The sequence below is a fragment of the Sorex araneus genome, chromosome 2 (genome assembly GCF_027595985.1).
Source record: "Sorex araneus isolate mSorAra2 chromosome 2, mSorAra2.pri, whole genome shotgun sequence".
Lineage (NCBI taxonomy): Eukaryota > Metazoa > Chordata > Mammalia > Eulipotyphla > Soricidae > Sorex > Sorex araneus.
The window spans coordinates 337,044,950-337,061,929 of record NC_073303.1 but is presented as its reverse complement, the minus strand read 5'-3'; the positions used below and the strand labels follow the sequence as shown (position 1 = coordinate 337,061,929).

Sequence of the window (16,980 nt, the reverse complement as noted above, 5' to 3'; positions counted from 1 at the left end):
GGATTTTTTTTTTTTTTAAAAAAGGTAACACTTTTGGGGCTGGAGCAATAACACAGCGGGTAGGGTGTTTGCCTTGCATGCCGCGAACCTGGGTTCAATTCTCAGCATCCCATATGGTCCCCTGAGCACCGCCAGGGGTAATTTCTCAGAGCCAGGAGTAATCCCTGTGCATTGTCGGGTGTGACCCAGAAAAGCAAAAAAAAAAAAAAAGAACACTTTTTCCTTTGAGTAGTCCCTGGGTAGTTATGGTAATAGCTTCCACTTTTTTTTTTTCTTCTTTGAACGGGGCATTTTGGTCCAAAGTTTTTTTTGTTTTGTTTTGTTTTTTTAAATATCTGCTTCTGCCTCCCTCTCTGTCAGATCGGCTTCTTCCACCGCCACCACCTCGGGGTGCTCCGCAGCTTAAACTGCCGTAGGACTCCCGTGGAGGAGGGTACCCTCCCCTTCCATAGAAGGGGGAAGCCCTTGGTCTTGTCGGCCAACCCGATCACGACCACTTGAGTAGCATCACTTCGGCTGCTTGAGTTAACTGTCTGGACTTCCACCACATCAGTCCCGTGCGCTGCTGTAGTTGTCATAGTGACTGCTTCCACCGTAAGGAGGAGGGGGCCCTCGCGTAGGTGGAGCACTGGGTTACCATAACTCTCATAGGAATCTCTGTAGGAGCCACTGGCATGATCTGCAGAGTCCCAGTCCCGACCGCTATGCCCTCTCCATGGACAGTCATCACCTGAACTAGAATGCCCAGAATCACGGTAGGTATAATCTCTCGGGGGTGGGGGCATAATCTCTGGTATCCCGCGAATTTGGGTAATCTCTGCTCGAGTAGCTGTGTTTGGTGCAAGATCCATCATCCCTTGGGGACAAAGAAACATCAGGGGTTCCCTTCCAGGTGGGCCTCTGCAACCATCTCTTCCACGGGACACAGGAGCTCTTCCTCCTATTCCACGACTGCTTCGAACTGGTCCTGAGGGAGCAGACCTTTTAGGAGGTGGTCCTCCACATCGTGGTGGTGGTCCTCTCTTTACCGGAAGTGGCCCTCTGGGAGGACGCCTATTAAAATTCATGGAATAGCCACCATCATCCATGTGCCCTCCATGTGAGGGTGGCCCCCTCCTGGAGGGCCTCTGGGAGGTGGAGGTGGTCCCCGCCTCCCACTTTCAAACGATGGTTTGGTAGCTTGTTCTACCTCGATGGCTTTCTCATCTAAGGACTTCCCATTCAGGGCCGCACGCTTGTGCGGCCTCTCCACAGCTGCACAAGCGTGAATCCAGACCCAGCAAAACCTCTTTCGGCATGGGCAACTTCTCGCAGAATGTCTCCAGCCTGAGAACTAAGCCTCGGCCCCATGCCCGCCCAGGAGGGGAAAGGTATTTCTCTCTCTCTCGCCTCTTTCTCTCCGGGGATGAAGGGAGCGGTGGCCGCCATATTAAGACGACCACAGATTGGGTTTTCAAGCCTGCAATGCTCCAATATCTGGAAGAAATCTACCTGGACTTTGTGTTAAAGTATACAGAAATTCAAAACTGCGCGGCCGCTACTGCGGCTGCGCGACCTTATTTGTCTTCACAGTAGGTCTGAATCTAGTGGGGTACTCCTAACAACAATAGTGAGGTTTGTGTTGAAATATTGAATGTAACCAAAGTAAACAGAGTGTAAAATGAAACTTATCAGTTACAAGGTAGGGGGTGGGGGGGCGGGATGGGAGGTGTACTGTGTGGGTTTTTTTTGGTGGTGGTATATGGGCACTGGTGAAGGGATGGTTGTTTCAGCATTGTATAACTGAGACCTAAGCCTGAAAGCATTGTAATCTTCCACACGGTGATTTAATAAAATAAAATTTTTATTAAAAAAAAAGAATTATAGTCTTTGTTCAATTAGATAAACTAATTTTTCTATTGCTAAAGAAAATTTTACACATATCTTTATTGAGAGATACTAAGAGGTATTTATATTAGGCTCACACTGTGATATTATTTGCATAATAATTATATTTCTTTGCATATCAGAACTTATAAGCTATTCATAGTATACTTAATGGTGATGAGTCTACATTTTTGAATACTTTCTTTTATTGTCTTTATACATATTCAAACAAATAAAACTCACATATTTTAAGGCAAAAAAAAAATAAGGACTTCCCATTCATATTCCTGGCGGCATCCTTAGCATCTGCTGGGCTCCCAAAGGTGACAAAAGCAAATCCTCCCGATTTGTTGGTTTCACGGTCTTTTCATCAACAGAACTTCCGCGATTCGTCCCTATTTGCCAAATACGGCTTCAAGCTTCTTTCTCATTTGTCTCGGTATTGAGCCCACCAATAAAAGTTTCCCCGGGCGATCTGCTGCAACCATTTTGCCTCCTGATCAAGAATAGGAGGGGGTGATGTCGCTTTTCAGGTTTTTAGAAAGTGGCCGATGGGCTCTGGCTAGCGACTCAGCACGAGGGCTGGCCCCGCTCCGAGACCCAGGAAGGGGAAGTCGACACTAATCATCTCATAGTGCACTTCTGCACTATGAGATGATTAGTTTTAGTAGTGGATGCTTTCTCAGACCAGCCAAAAATTCTTTCAAGATATAGGGGCTTTAAGAGAATAGGCAAAATAGGTCAGAATATGGGCTATAAAGGAATGAGCTTTAGGTAAACATTTGGAATAGAAAAAAAAATAAAAGGAAAGATGGCTTTGGGATCCAGTCCAACATGTGGAAGAAGAATCAGTTTAAGAATTTGGGTGAGCTAGGGACATAAAAACATACAACATAGATGACATCTGTATTTCAATGTTCATTGCACACTATTCACAATAGCAAGAATCTGGATACAACCCAAGTGTTTGAGAACTGGATAAAGAAACCATGGTACATCTACATACTGGAATATTACACTGTTAGGCACAATCACTGTATCACTGTCATCCCATTGCTCATCGATTTGCTCGAGTGGACACCAGTAAGTCTCCATTGTGAGGCTTGTTACTGTTTTTGGCATATTGAATTCGCCAGTGTAGCTTGCCAGGCTCTGCCGTCTGGGCGAGATACTCTTGGTAGCTTGCTGGGCTCTCTGAGAGGGGCGTACAAATCGAACCCGGGTCGGCTGCATGCAAGGCAAATGCCCTACCCTCCGTGCTATCGGCGTTAGAAATAATAAAGTCATGAAATTCACTTGAAAATGGATGGACATGGAGAGTATCATGCTGAGAGAAATGTGTCAGAAGGAAAGGGATAGATACAGGATGATTACATTTGTTTGTGGTATAAAAAAATATAGTACGTGACTAAGACCCAAGGACAGTAGAAACATGGGCAAGCGGATTGACCCACAGTTGGAAGCCTGCATTAGGTGCTGCTGGAGAAGGCAGATAGGATAGAGAAGGAACCATTATGGCGATGATAATTGGAAACGATCACTCTGAATAAGAACTGCTTGCTGAAAGTAGGAATGAACAAACAAGATAACCTCACAGTATCTGTATGGCAAACCACAATGTCCAAAAGGAGAGAGAGCGAGAAAGAAGGAAAGAGACAGAGACAAGCCATAGAGACAGACTGGGGTGGCAGAAGGGAAACTGGGGTCATTGCTGGTGGGAAATGTACACTGGTGGAGGGATAGGTGTTAGAACATTACATCACTGAAACTCGATCACGAACAGCTTTGTAACTGTGTATCTTATGGAGACTCAATTTTAAAAAAGATTTAAAAAATGAATTAGAGTGAGATTAGACAGTTTCAGCTCTGCTACATCTTGCAGTGAGAAGGAGGGCATCAGAGGAGAATGGAACACCAGGAGCCTACCATGCAACTGCCTATGGAAACGAGAAAATATGTTTCTGTCACTATAACAATGAATGTTATTCTCCCTGTGGATCTCATGGTGTGGAATGGCTTGGAACAAGGAGTAAGAGAAAACCTGATTTGGAGTCAAGGCAAGCAGGTTTCTCCAATTCAATCTCACCATTTGCAAAAATAATATTTGGATCCATTTAGACCCAAGTCTGTTTCTCATTTGCTCAGAATTCAGTGTGAACGGTGACCAATTAGCTTCAAAAATACCCAGACATCCTATGTCATAGGTCCTACCTTATGTTCTCTATGTGGATCTTCTATGGAAACTCCCCAAAATCCTGTGCAATGAATAGGAAGATTGTATCCCTTTCCACTAAATACCCACATCGAAATCTCAACCCCCAATGTAGTAGAGACTTTGGGAGGTAATTTGGTTTAGTGTCTATGAAAGAGACCTCTGAATCAGTCTGGTAGGGATGCATGAAGAAGTCAGCTCTCTGCCAGAAGTCATCTCTCTCCAGAGCCTGACCAGGGCTAACACCCACATCTCAGACTTCCTGCTCTCAATGCTGTGAGAAATGAATTTCTGATGTTGTTTGGATTCTAGAAGCCTAAATGGACTAAAACACCCTGGGAGGTTCTCAGACCCATTTTACAGATTAAGAATAGAGAGTTCAAATCATTTGCTTATGATTCAACTGTTAGGATTACACTACAGATCGCATTCACACCCATTTGTACCCTTAATGATTGCATCGAGCACATTGCTGAGGTGTTATTAGTTTGAACTCAGGGACGTATGCTGAGATAGAGGCCCTTTATAGTGTCATCCAGCTCTCTGTTGGCTTCTTTTCTACTTGTAGCACTTTTGGGGAGGAGTCAAAGGTAGTGCTGAGCTGTGTTCTCTCTGCCCTGACTTTGAACCATATGGTCTTGTTGGCTGAATATCTCCACAGGCAACCCTTGCCACCTCCTGAGCTCTGTTTGGGAGACCCCTCTAAAAAAACCCCAAGAAAATAAAAAGAAAATCAAATCAATCACTATTCTCTTTTATTCAGGTGTACTTAGCAACTGACTTTGAGATTCATGAAGGCCAAAATGTAGCAGATGAACCAATGGAACTAACACCTCCTTATTTCCTATCATAGATGGATGATTAGGACAGAGAAACTCAGAAACGATAGCTGCCTTCCACATAAGACATTCATCCACTCAGTTATTCATTCAATCAGTTGGTAGTGTAACTTCAACTGAGCATCTTTTGTGCACTGGGCACTGTGTTAGATTCTGAGGATAAAAGATAAGAGTGATAATAATCATAGTTGTAATAATACCTACAGCAGCTAACATTGGAGAATTATTTCAAACCAGACACTGGTGTCAGGAGATTTTATCTGCATTAATATTTCCCCTCCAGATACACAGGGTGGGTAGGAACTTGCCCAAGGTTACGTGCTCTGTAAGTGGTGGAAATGAATAAGAACCTTATCTATGGCTGAGGACTTCATAAAGTATAAAGTCAGGCAAAAGATTTATGCAGGAAAGTTATAGATGTTTTTGGAAATAAGAAAATACTTTAAAATACATAAAATCTAAATACATAAAATATTTATGTTTAATATTAAATGGCTTTTCCAAGAATACTTCTGGACCTCTTTTTCAGATCCTCCAGGGTAACTGTTTGCCCCCATTTCAACCTGGAAGTTTTGGGGACTACATGAGATGTAGGGGTGTGAACTGCCCATGCAGTTGCAAGGCCAGGGCTGGGGATGGACCCAGTCTAATCCACTGGAAGTCTAGAGCAGGTAAACTTGCAGCTGGGCAGGGAGAGATCTGTCGATGTCTCCTCTGTACCTGGAACATGTGTTATTGGGTCGGTCTGCACAGTCCAGAGACACTGTGGCTAAGAGGGCAGAAGCTCTTAGTGTAACACCTCCTGCTGGCATGGAGGCGTCGCGTCTTCTGTGCTGATTTGCCTGGCTTGACCGGGTTAAAGCACAAGTGTCATCCTTCTCCCTGAATCCCCTTGAATTCATTCATTATAGCCACTGTTCATTGTCTTTTACCATGCTGCTTTCAGGGCCTTGGTTTTCTGTAAAAAGACGCATCGGGGAGTTCATATATTGAGATCAGTTGCAGTGGTAGGAGAACCTTGAAACACTTCTGCTTCCCAGGGGTGAACAAACCAACCTCCCGTTTGTTCCTGGGGGGCCACTGGAACTGTGAGTGGATTGCTAAGTACCCCTTTGCCCATGGTGGGTCTCTGAAACTGCAAGGAGGGCGGTGGAAGACAGAATGTGGGCGGGTAGGGGTGGGTTGGTGCAGGCTGTGTGGGAGAAGTGTCCCCATTGTGTCTGCTTTTGAATGTGCCGCCTGAGAGCTAATAACACCTCTCAATTAAATAGCGGTTTTGTTCTCAGCTGCTCTGGCCTATTGTCCAGGCCCCTTGACCTGTCAAGCAGAGAGGAGAGGGTGTGTGGGAAAGGAAAATTCCCTCCCGGCTCTCAGGGAGGAAGAGAAGCCAGCTTGCCTTCAGAGGGGCCTCAACTTCTCAGAACCTGCTGGGCCTATCTCCAGACCTAATCGGATGCAAATCAAACAAAGCCTTGAGCTCTGGCAGTGCAGTTCTCTATCTGCTACGTGAGTCACTGTGCCCCTAGTAAGGGTTTGCCTTGTAAGCTGCTATCAAGTGTGTGCGTGTTTTTCTTTTTGAGCAATGACAGTTCCCAAGTGAAAGGACACTTCAGCTATGATAAAACTTTCCTTCTATTGTCTGAGTTTTGTGTTTGTTTTCTGGCAAAGCCCACTGCAGCCTGAGCATTGCGTGCTGGGGAACATTTTCCATTTTTGTACTGTGAGGCCAGCCGGGGTCTTTAGGGGGTTCTTACTAGTATTGCCTGAAGCGAATACCACAGCTCAATAGCAATTTAATATTGTAATCAGGGAGCAAACTGTGCAGTTTTGGCACATTGTGATAATTATTAACTACATCTATTAGTGTTACGGTTCTAGTAACTAATATTTACAAAAGGTTCCCTGTGTAGGGGAGACCTTGCCCAGACACAAATGTCTGAGCTATTCCTAAGTGACTGTCGGAGGCCCTTTGAGCCAGTGTTCATGTTCACTGTTGAAAGATAAAGCATCAATCCTGAGAAATCAGACTTCAAAGACCTGCTTCATGAATAACAAATTCTCAGGATGTAAACCTTTACAGTGGCATGGAACATTTTGTGAGTTTGGGGAAAAGTTTTTCTAGGGAGGAAAAACACCAGAGAGAGAGAAAAAGACTAGACATACATACATACAGACAGACAGAGACACAGACAGAGAGAAACACCGAGAGAGACACACAGAGAGATAGAGAATTAGAAGATAAAATAATAACATTATAATATAATAATAGCACTGTAGCACTGTTGCACTGTCATCCCGTTGTTCATGGATTTGCTTGAGTGGGCACCAGTAACGTCTCCATTGTGAGACTTGTTACTTTTTTTGGGATATCGAATACACCATGGATAGCTTGCCAGGCTCTGCCGTGCGGGCAGGATACTCTCGGTAGCTTGCCAGACTCTCCGAGAGGGATGGAGGACTCGAACCCTGGTCAATTAGACAAACGCCCTACCTGCTGTGCTATCACTCCAGTCCAATATAATAATAATAAAATAGTAGTAAGGAAATAATATTTAATTGGTATCACCCAGAAAAAGTTTAAAGTGTGTTTTTCTTCAGTGTCAAAGGAATACCTTTGGAGTATGAATGTTTTGATCCTTCAGCTGTGCTAATTGGGTGAGAGCTGTGGGAAGGTAGGTTTTGGGGGTGCAATGCAGCTGCATACAACCATTTCCACCCTTTACTCTAGAGATTCATCCGAATCAGAGGAGAGGGGTCACTGAAACCCATCAAAGGCAGAACCATTTTCTAAGTCCTTAATTCTGCCATTGCTCAAATGATGCTACCAAACAGCATCAGTGCCTGTTTCTATAAGTTACGTTATCTGCTTCCTTCCCTTGCATCTCCTTCAGTGGAATTCTCGAATTTAAGAGAATTGTTCATTTACGAATTTATTCATTTTTTACTATTTACAATGCACTAACTCTGGCATTGTCTTAGATACAGGGGATACACTGATGGAAATGCAGTATAAGCCCCTGTCTCTGTGAAGCATGCATTTACTCTGGGAGAAGATCCCAAATTAGTAATTGAATAAATACGTGCATAATAATTGGAGTGATAATAATTATAAATGTATAAAGCAGCATGGGAGAGGTGACAGCAAGCTGCTCATGGAAGACTTCTTTGACAAATTAAATTTGAACAGAAATCTGAAGAGGATGAGAAAAGCCATGTCCTCATTTGTAAAATACTTCTTGAAAAATCATTCGTTTGTTATCTCATGCCACTTGGTTTTTAATCTGCTGTCTGTAGAACTCTTGGGCAATGTTTCTCAGAGTCTGCTTTAAGGGCTTTTAAATAACTCTTTTAGTGAATAATCCTGTAAACAATCCTGGGTTTTTGCTCAACAAGCAAGTTGCTGGACTCCACTCCTACTTAGAATTTCTGGAGAGGGAAATTCTTTAGAATTTACGTTTAAAAGCAAACCTCTCTAGTCATATACAAAATGTACACACATGCCTATCAAACCTCAGAAAATGCTCTGTTCCTCCACTCTGCCAAAAGTAGAAGAAAAGAAACTCAGACATTTCCTTGTATCTCATTTCATGCCCAAGAGAGAAGAAATTTAGGTAAGGGACAACATCAATCTTCTAAGAAGATACAGTGACTTGTTATTATAAAGAAATAGCTCTATGGGAGGAGAAAGACTTTTCAAATTCCCTTTTCAGTATAATTAGGGTTGGATCAGTAGGATATAGGATGAGTAGCATGAAGGTTGCCTGCAGGCCAGAGGTTAGGGGACAAATATTAGGTCGGTCTCTGATAGAAGAAGAATAAAAACTCTTCTCTCTACCTTGTAATTGAATAATAAGATAGATCTTGGGATGCCTTCTGTTAAGGAGATAACTCCTTTATCCTAGGTAAGATTAAGTAAGACCAAAAGAAGTCTAGAGGTGGGGAAGCAGGGGATGAATGGCTGGGGTTGACTCTTGTCTGGACCAGAGTTGGAAAAAAATTTAAGAATTGTTATTATTTCTTCTTCTAATTCCCTCACAACCATTGACTATCAATTATAGATAGTTCATGCTTCATAATCAATCTAAATGGATAATCCATTATGAAAGATTGTTATTAATATTAAGCTAACATGACCAGTTTTAGATCTTAAGGGGGAAAGACAGAGGTCTTTGAAGATCATTCCTAAGCCATTTCCAGTATTCATTCATTCATTCATTCTAGTATTGGGGTTAATATTATGATGAGTTATGAAGGAGTATAGTGTTAAATAAAAAAAAAGCAAATTCTCACTATCCTACAATTTTTATCTAGCAGGATAAGAAAGGGAGAAAAAGAAACATAATACTATATATACAAAAACGTAGTGCAAAGAACTTTGAAATGAAATAAAACAGTGGGAAGAATGAAGGGTACCAAGTTAATTTTTTAGCAACAGCGTTTCCATAGAAGTGACAGTTAAGAAGATACCTGAACAAAATGAGGCAGCACCACATGGATATTTCCATGGCACAAGACCAGAAAGAGATTTAGCCAAAGTTCTTAGAGACACTCTGGGTCATACATTTCTTAAAAACCAAACATCAAAGAGGCAGACAGCTGAATGAAGGGCAGTTTACTGGGGATATAGAGCTGCAAAGTGATGGCTCAATCTTAAGGAATGACCAAATCATGGGAATGAGATTTTAGATATAAAGTATCATGTGATCAACTGGGTATATATTAGCCATTGTATAATTCAAGGAGTAACCTTTCATTAAATAAATTTATAGTAATGATACTATTTGAGGTTTTGCGGTGTGCCTGGCATTGTTCTAAGCGCTTCACCTGTTTTGCGTTTAATCATCGCAACTATACTTTAGGAGTGTTTGTTCAAAGTCATGTATCACTAAGTGGCAGATTGAATATTTAAATCCTAATGGTCTGAGTCTCTCTTTGTTCTTGGCTTTGTTCTATAATATGAAAATATCTTAGTTTCAATCTTTTTTTCTTCTTTTTTTTAGGTCACCTGGTGATGCACAGGGGTTACTCCTGGCTCATGTACTCAGGAATTACTCCTGACGGTGCTCGGGGGACCATATGGGATGCTGGGAATCGAACCCGGGTTGGCCACATGCAAGGCAAACACCCTACCCGCTGTGCTATCACTCCAGCCCTCTTAGTTTCAATCTTTATGCTTTTATTAGTTAGGTTTTTGGACCACATCCAGTGGTGTTCAGGGGCTACTCCCAATTCATGATAAGAGGTCATTCCTGGCATAGTGACTGCAGGCCCACATGATGCAAGAGATTGAATTTGAATCTCTTCAAATCTGTGCAAAGTATGCAATCCAGCCTACTGAAGTGTCTCCCTGACCCTGTGTTTTAATTTTTATATTTTATAATCTTGTCTCTAGTTTGACACAGGTGACTGTACATTCTTAAGGACATTTATGATTTCTATGGCAGAAGACAGATATATACTTGGTCTATTTGATTTTTAATAAAGATCTCCTAAAAATTAAACTGGGCCTGGGTATGGGGATCAGTTTGCCTGCCTTGTACTCATGAGGCTATGAGATTCTCTGCATCATCCCACATTGTTGAGTGTGATCCCTGGCAATGAGCAAAGCTAGGGCTCCACCAAATGTGTGAGTGCTGCAACTAGGTATTGAAACATTGCAACCAAATACACAATTCACTCATGTTCAACAAACAAGTGCTGAATAGTTGAAATTACTGAATAATACTCAAGTGGTCCTTAGGGGATAATCTCTCTTCCTTCAGACAAAGGTAATGATATATATGAGAAAGCTCTCTCTCCTCTGTGTGTGTGTCTGTGTGTGTGTGTGTGTACATTGGGTTAAAGAGAAACAGTACATTGTAGTTATATAACCCAGTATCATGTATGTAGGATAAGCAGATAGATTATCTTCAGTGACATCGCATGGCAGTGATAAGCAAATGTAGATAGTGAGTCCCCTATTGTGATAGCTCAACTTATGATTTTCCTACTTTACAATGACACAAAGTGATATAAGCATTCAGTAGAAAGAATATTTGATTTTAATCTTTTCCCAAGCTCCTAGGAACTCTCTACAATGTTGAGCTGTAGCTTCCTGTCAGACATGTAATTATGAGGGTAAACAACTTCCCACTATTTATTCTTGTACCTCATCAGAAAAGAGAAAAACAATAATCTTATCACTGTACTATCCTCATCATCAGCAATTAACTTTAATTTTATGCTTCAAACATTCTTCAACCCAGTTTGTATTTAATTCTGTATGTTAATGGTAAGAATCCATATGACCATTCTGTTGTTTATATTCAACACAGTAGCCAGTAAAGTCATACAAGTTATGCAACACTTATAAACACTGTTTTAAATGCATTATACAATATAGATTTTGTGTAATATTTTAAGTCTAGCTAGGCTAAATTAAGACATCTGCAGACTAGGTGCATAAAATGGACTTTTGAATTGGAATATTTTCCATTTATCCTGAACTTATTCTGATGTAATTGTGTTATAAGTTAAGATAGATTTATAATTGTATATTGGAGTTTGTAAGATTCAGAGGGAGGTTTGGAATGACAAGTTACTAAATTTCTGTAATCATGAAAAGTGCATTCTCAGTAAAAATAAGAAATATCATTGTATTTTTTGTTTGCTTGTGTTTAAATTTACTATCATTTGATTGCTCTCTCTCTCTCTCTCTCTCTCTCTCTCTCTCTCTCTCTCTCTCTGTGTGTCTCTCTTGGAGGAGGCAATAAAGGAAATAAGACCGATCAGAAAACAGAGCAGTTTAGATTGTTCACTTTGCTTCTCACACATGTCATGAAATGTGAAGACTTGGAGATATTGGATGAGAGATACATAGGTATATATTATAAATTAACTTTACAGAGATTTTCAAATGAAAACACACAGGTACATAACTCATGTTTATTTTTTATACCAAAACTTTTGATCTTGTCAGTTTTCTCTTTGAATAACACTCAATAGATTAAAGTCTTTAGGCAAGGTCTCCTCAAAATTAAAGAACAATTTACATAAAAATATAAAATAGTGTGGCTGATTATCAAGGTTAAAATAAAAAATATAGATACCTAAGGAAGATCACTGAGAATAAGAAAATGTCTTCTTTTAATATATCACTAGTACAAAAAGGAGACTCCGAGAAAGCTTTGCTCTGTGAAAGAAAATATCTTCCATATAACCTCAAAGGGAAAACTGAAGTTAGTGTAACTGTACATTTTGCTTCAACATAAAGTTTCCAAGCTGTTATTTGTTTTGCAGTACCAGAAAGCATCTCTTATTTATATCACAGCTCAATGCAAGTTAGGTAGCTCTCCTAGGTACTACTCAGAGGGTTTCAAGGTTCCAATATCTTTCCTCTTTTTCTTTCATTTCTTTGGGTCACACCCAGAGGATCTAAGGGCCTCCTCCTGGCTCTGTGCTCAGGGATCACTCCTAGCACATTCAAGGAACCATATAGTGTACTGGGGATGGAACCCAGGTTTGCCACATTCTACCCTCGGAATTATTCACTCCAATGCCTCGCTTTCCTCTTTTGTTGCTGTCTCATCAAGATTCTATGTCGATGGTTGTCAGCAAAGAAGAAGAGAAAGAATGGAGGCTCAGTCTGAGAGTTTTGTGTGCAGACTAGAAAATCGTGGCCATCATTCCTTCCATTCCAATCCTATGACCTTAGATGAACTATAAGAGCGGCTGAGTGTAGTCTTATAAGTTTAGTCTTCTGAGCATGGCAAAGAAAATGGGGTTGAACCTGAGGCACTGACTGCCAGAAATGTTAAAGCAGAAGAGAGTGAAAAGATAGAGCTTTTTATTTTATTTATTTATTTTTACCATGCCCTCTTCACTCCCCTCCCCCAGGGGGGAGGTAATATCAGCTATAAATTGCTTCCTGGAACAAGTCCCAGTTGTAATAGGAGGAGAGGAGGCCAAAGGGATGACATAGTTAGAAAACTTAGAAAAACCTAATATGTTGAGTCAGCAGGACCTGATGGTTTGCCCTGTAGGATGCTGAATGGATTTTCAACTTTCATCTTAGGCCAGTGTGTCCCCCAATCACAGAACCTGGGAAAAGACCCTAAGTATAGCACAAGGGTAAATGAGGGGCCCTTCTCTGGAAAAAAAAAAGACAGGATGACCCTAAGAAATTTCAGACCTGGGAGCTTAACATTAATACCGGGAAAGATCTTGGAATAAATCATCAAGTAATCAATTGGATAGCACCTGAAAGAACATAAAATACTAAGTAGCAATCAGTAAAGCTTGGTAAAAGAGCAAATAGGCCAGGCCAATTTAATTTCCTCCCATGATTGTGAGAAGCTGCATGTGCCCAAGGAATCAATAGATAGGATCTATCTCAATTTTAGTAGATTTTTATTTTTAAACCAGGCATTGTCTTTGAGATGTTAGAAAACTCTGTTCCAATCTACACTTCTATTTGAAGGTTAGAAGGTGTCACCCCAAGGGGAGTTATCAATGGCTTAGTATCTGGGGGGATATATTGAATGCTGTCCCGGAGGTATTGGGGCCAGGATCTATCCTACTCAATAGCTATATTGATAGCCCGGATGAAGGAATTAAGGCTATGCTCATTAAATTTGCAGCTGGTACTAAATTAGGGAGGGTTGTTATTGCTTTTTAAGACAGAAATAAAATTCAGAATGGCCTTGACTCATTGAGAAAATGGCTTTAAAAAACTGGAATAAATTTCAATGGGGACAAGTGTAAGTGGCACAGGTGCTCCCACAACCCTAGAACAGAGCCTTGGGCATACTTGGTGCTCAGCAAATATCTGAAGTGCCTTCCTTGTGGGGCTGTTGTGAGGATCTAAGTGTGATAATGATGTGGAAGTATGCTGTAAACCACAAAGTGCCTTACAAATGGTAAAGGTTTGCACCAATGTGAGAACAGTTATTATTACAGGCAAGGAAATATGTCCTTTGAGACCATGTTAAAGGAATTGGAGCTGTTTAATCAAGACAAGAGAAGAATAAGGGATGCTTTCATGAAGGAAACTGTTTCATGAAGGCTTTAAGGAAAACTGATTATTCCTTCTGTGTATGAAAGAGAACGGGCAGGATAGAAGATGGATTTTAGGGAGATGCAGTAGGTTAGAGTCACCTATGGGAGGCGCTCACATTTCTCTGCCCTGCGGAGATGGTATTTTTCAGGTTTTTCATTGGCCTTTCTAGTTCACTGAGATTTCGTTTTGTTTCGGGTCCCTTTTGTATCCCTCAGGTCAACAACATGACTGTTATATATGACAATAAATCTTTGTTGAGTGAGTGGATGTCAGGGTATCAACTATTGCCTCAGAGCTCTTTAAAAAGTTGGTGTGATTTATTCTCCCAGACAAAATGGTCTTTCCAAAATTTCAAAAATCCCCAAATATCAGGGTTCTCTGTATGTAAAATAGTTAGAAAATATATTTTCAACACTATTGGCTTCTGTTCTGTAACTACTGGGTAGAGGGGTTATTGGTAAGAGGGGGAAGGAGGCAAACTGTCTTATCCTCAGCCTCATCCTCACCCCTTTCCTAGCTGCAGAACTCTTCTGAATAAAAGGCTGAGAGAGAGTGGGAGGTGCTGCTTATTAAAAATGGCTCCCTTTTCTGCCTCTCAGCTGTGTGCTGGCACTTTTGTGTTTTGAAAACCCCCAATAGAGACTCCAAAAGCCAGAATCAGTGACTTAACTTAGTGCTGAAAATTCTCTCCCCAACTCTGCCCTAAGGCTCTGGAGGCAGTTGGATACGCTAGGACGGTTCCAGTATCCAATTCTTGGATGTCTATTCTTAACAGTCCCACTTGAAATACTAGATTATTCTTCCCCTACTGTAGCATTTAATTATTTTTAATGGAATATGGTAGAATTAAGACATATCTTGTTTTAATGACATGCATTAGTTTTCCAACACAGCCATACATTTTATACACGAGTATTTTAGAAGTATGCCTAGAAAGGGTCAGTTTTGAGGGCAGCCAGCCAGATGGCTTCCTTGCTGCATACAACATTACCACCAGTAGCTTGAAGCTAGGGGTGTCCTCTCCTCTTCCCAAATGCTGGGTAAGCGAGATGAACTGAGTATGTAATGAACCATGTAATCAAATGCCTGAGCTTCCTTATTGGAGGCCCAGGCATTGACCTCTTATGGGTCAGTGAACCCCCTGTGGTCAAAATACATTTTCTTGTGTATATGAGTGATTTATTTCCTGGGGAGAGGAAACCATTGGTTAAGAAAGACTATCCTAGAGTTTTAGGAGAAAGTTAAGTGACGAGAAGGTTGGATTGTGCCTACCAAGATGAAAGGGATGGCAGTGAAAGAACTTTGACACAATTTTTGGCATAGGGAAGTAATGCAGGTAACTACTTACAATGGGAATTGCATAGGTAGTCACAGGTTAGATCTAGGAGAGCTTTGTCGCCAGAATGTCAACTAGCTGGTATAAGTGAAAGACATTCCTATGATGATGGATGGATGGATGGTGGTAAAGGATGAGATAAAAGACCTCAGCTCCAAATTCAGAAGTGTGTGTAAGATTATTTTAGTTTCTAAAATTATGTATTCTATTATAACCTATATCCCACAGGTCTTGTAAAACATTAATTCTCAGTTGTTTTACAGTTTTTTTCCCACTCTAGAGATACAACAAATTTCTAGAGGACCAACGCAATTTCAAGACATAAAGAGACTTTGTGGAGATTGAACATTGTGTCTTCACTGCCATTTATGAAATCCTCATTCTCCTTCTCATACCCATGTCCAGTGGGCATGGGGGCTTGAAGGGATGCTGTCATCCAGATGAAGATGACACCAAGTAGTTTTTAAAAATTTTTTTTATTAGTGAATCACCGTGGGGTACAGTTACAGACTTACAAAATTTCGTGCTTGCGTTTCAGCCATACAATGATCGAGTACCCATTCCTCTAACAGTGCCCATTCTCCACCAGCACCGATGATCCTAGTACACCCCGGGCCCCCCCGCCACCATCCCCAACCTCTGTGGCAAGGAATTCCATTTTTTTCTCTCTTTTCTTTGACATCAAGTAGTTTTGAAGACTCTTTGGGCTGTGTCTGATTAATGCAAAGTAAAGGCATTTAGGGACACCTTATGAACTCAGCAGTCATGAATAGGCTTAAGGTGATGCAGGAACAAAATGATGTGCTGTGATAGTAGATGCGTTTTCAATCTTAGGAAGGACTGGTGTAGGGTTTAGTTCAGAACTGAGTATGATATGAGGGCCATTATAAGCTCTTATATGGCTATCTATTAAATAACAAGCATACATTTACCTTGAATTGTGCTGCCTCTTCTTGAAAAGCAAAGTCTTGCTAAACCACTCAAACTTCAGGTATCTTTTTACTTCACTATTGAAATATTTTACATTGCAACCCCTGACGACTCTTTGTCCTCTGAGTAGTATTGGGAGCAATTCCCTAAGCAGAGTCCAGTGTAGCCCCCCGAACACTGCCAGGTGTGTTCCCTCTCCCCTCAGAAAAAAGTCATTGCACGGTTTCTGTTTAAAGTAGAAAAGTCTTTTGTGAATATGTTGGGGCCAACTGGCAGTATCAATGGTGGCAAAACATAGAACAAAAATAGCACAAACATTGAAAATAATGATGGTGTTCGTAGAATTTTGAGTTCCTTTGGATACTATATTACATTAGCTCTAATTATTGTTACCTTCATCATTATTATATTAAGAAAATGAAAACCAGCTGAATGAAAATGATGCCTTTACTCAACTTGCCAGTCGCTTAAGAAACCCAGGGGAGCAAGCATTAGGGAAGTTTCATGATACCCAGGATAAATTAAGGCAGGTGAAAATAAAGCAACTGGGCCCAAATCCCATCTTGTCTCAACGTGGAGGAGAGGAGATTGAGATCAGTTCCTAATTCCCAACTTTTTCTTTGTGTTAAGTACTTAGGGATCATAATTCCTCCCTCCCCCAATCTAATAATGTTTAATAGTTTCCAAATATGCGTTATCTTTTTTTCTTTGATTCTTTTCCCTTGTTCCTTTTCTTTCAAATAAATACAATTCCTATTAG

The 16,980-nt window shown here is 41.0% G+C and overlaps 1 pseudogene; it reads right to left on the bottom strand.

The window, feature by feature from the left end:
- Positions 1–337: 337 nt before the first annotated feature.
- Positions 338–2,354, bottom strand: LOC101546189 (RNA-binding motif protein, X chromosome-like; annotated as a pseudogene).
- Positions 2,355–16,980: the final 14,626 nt, after the last annotated feature.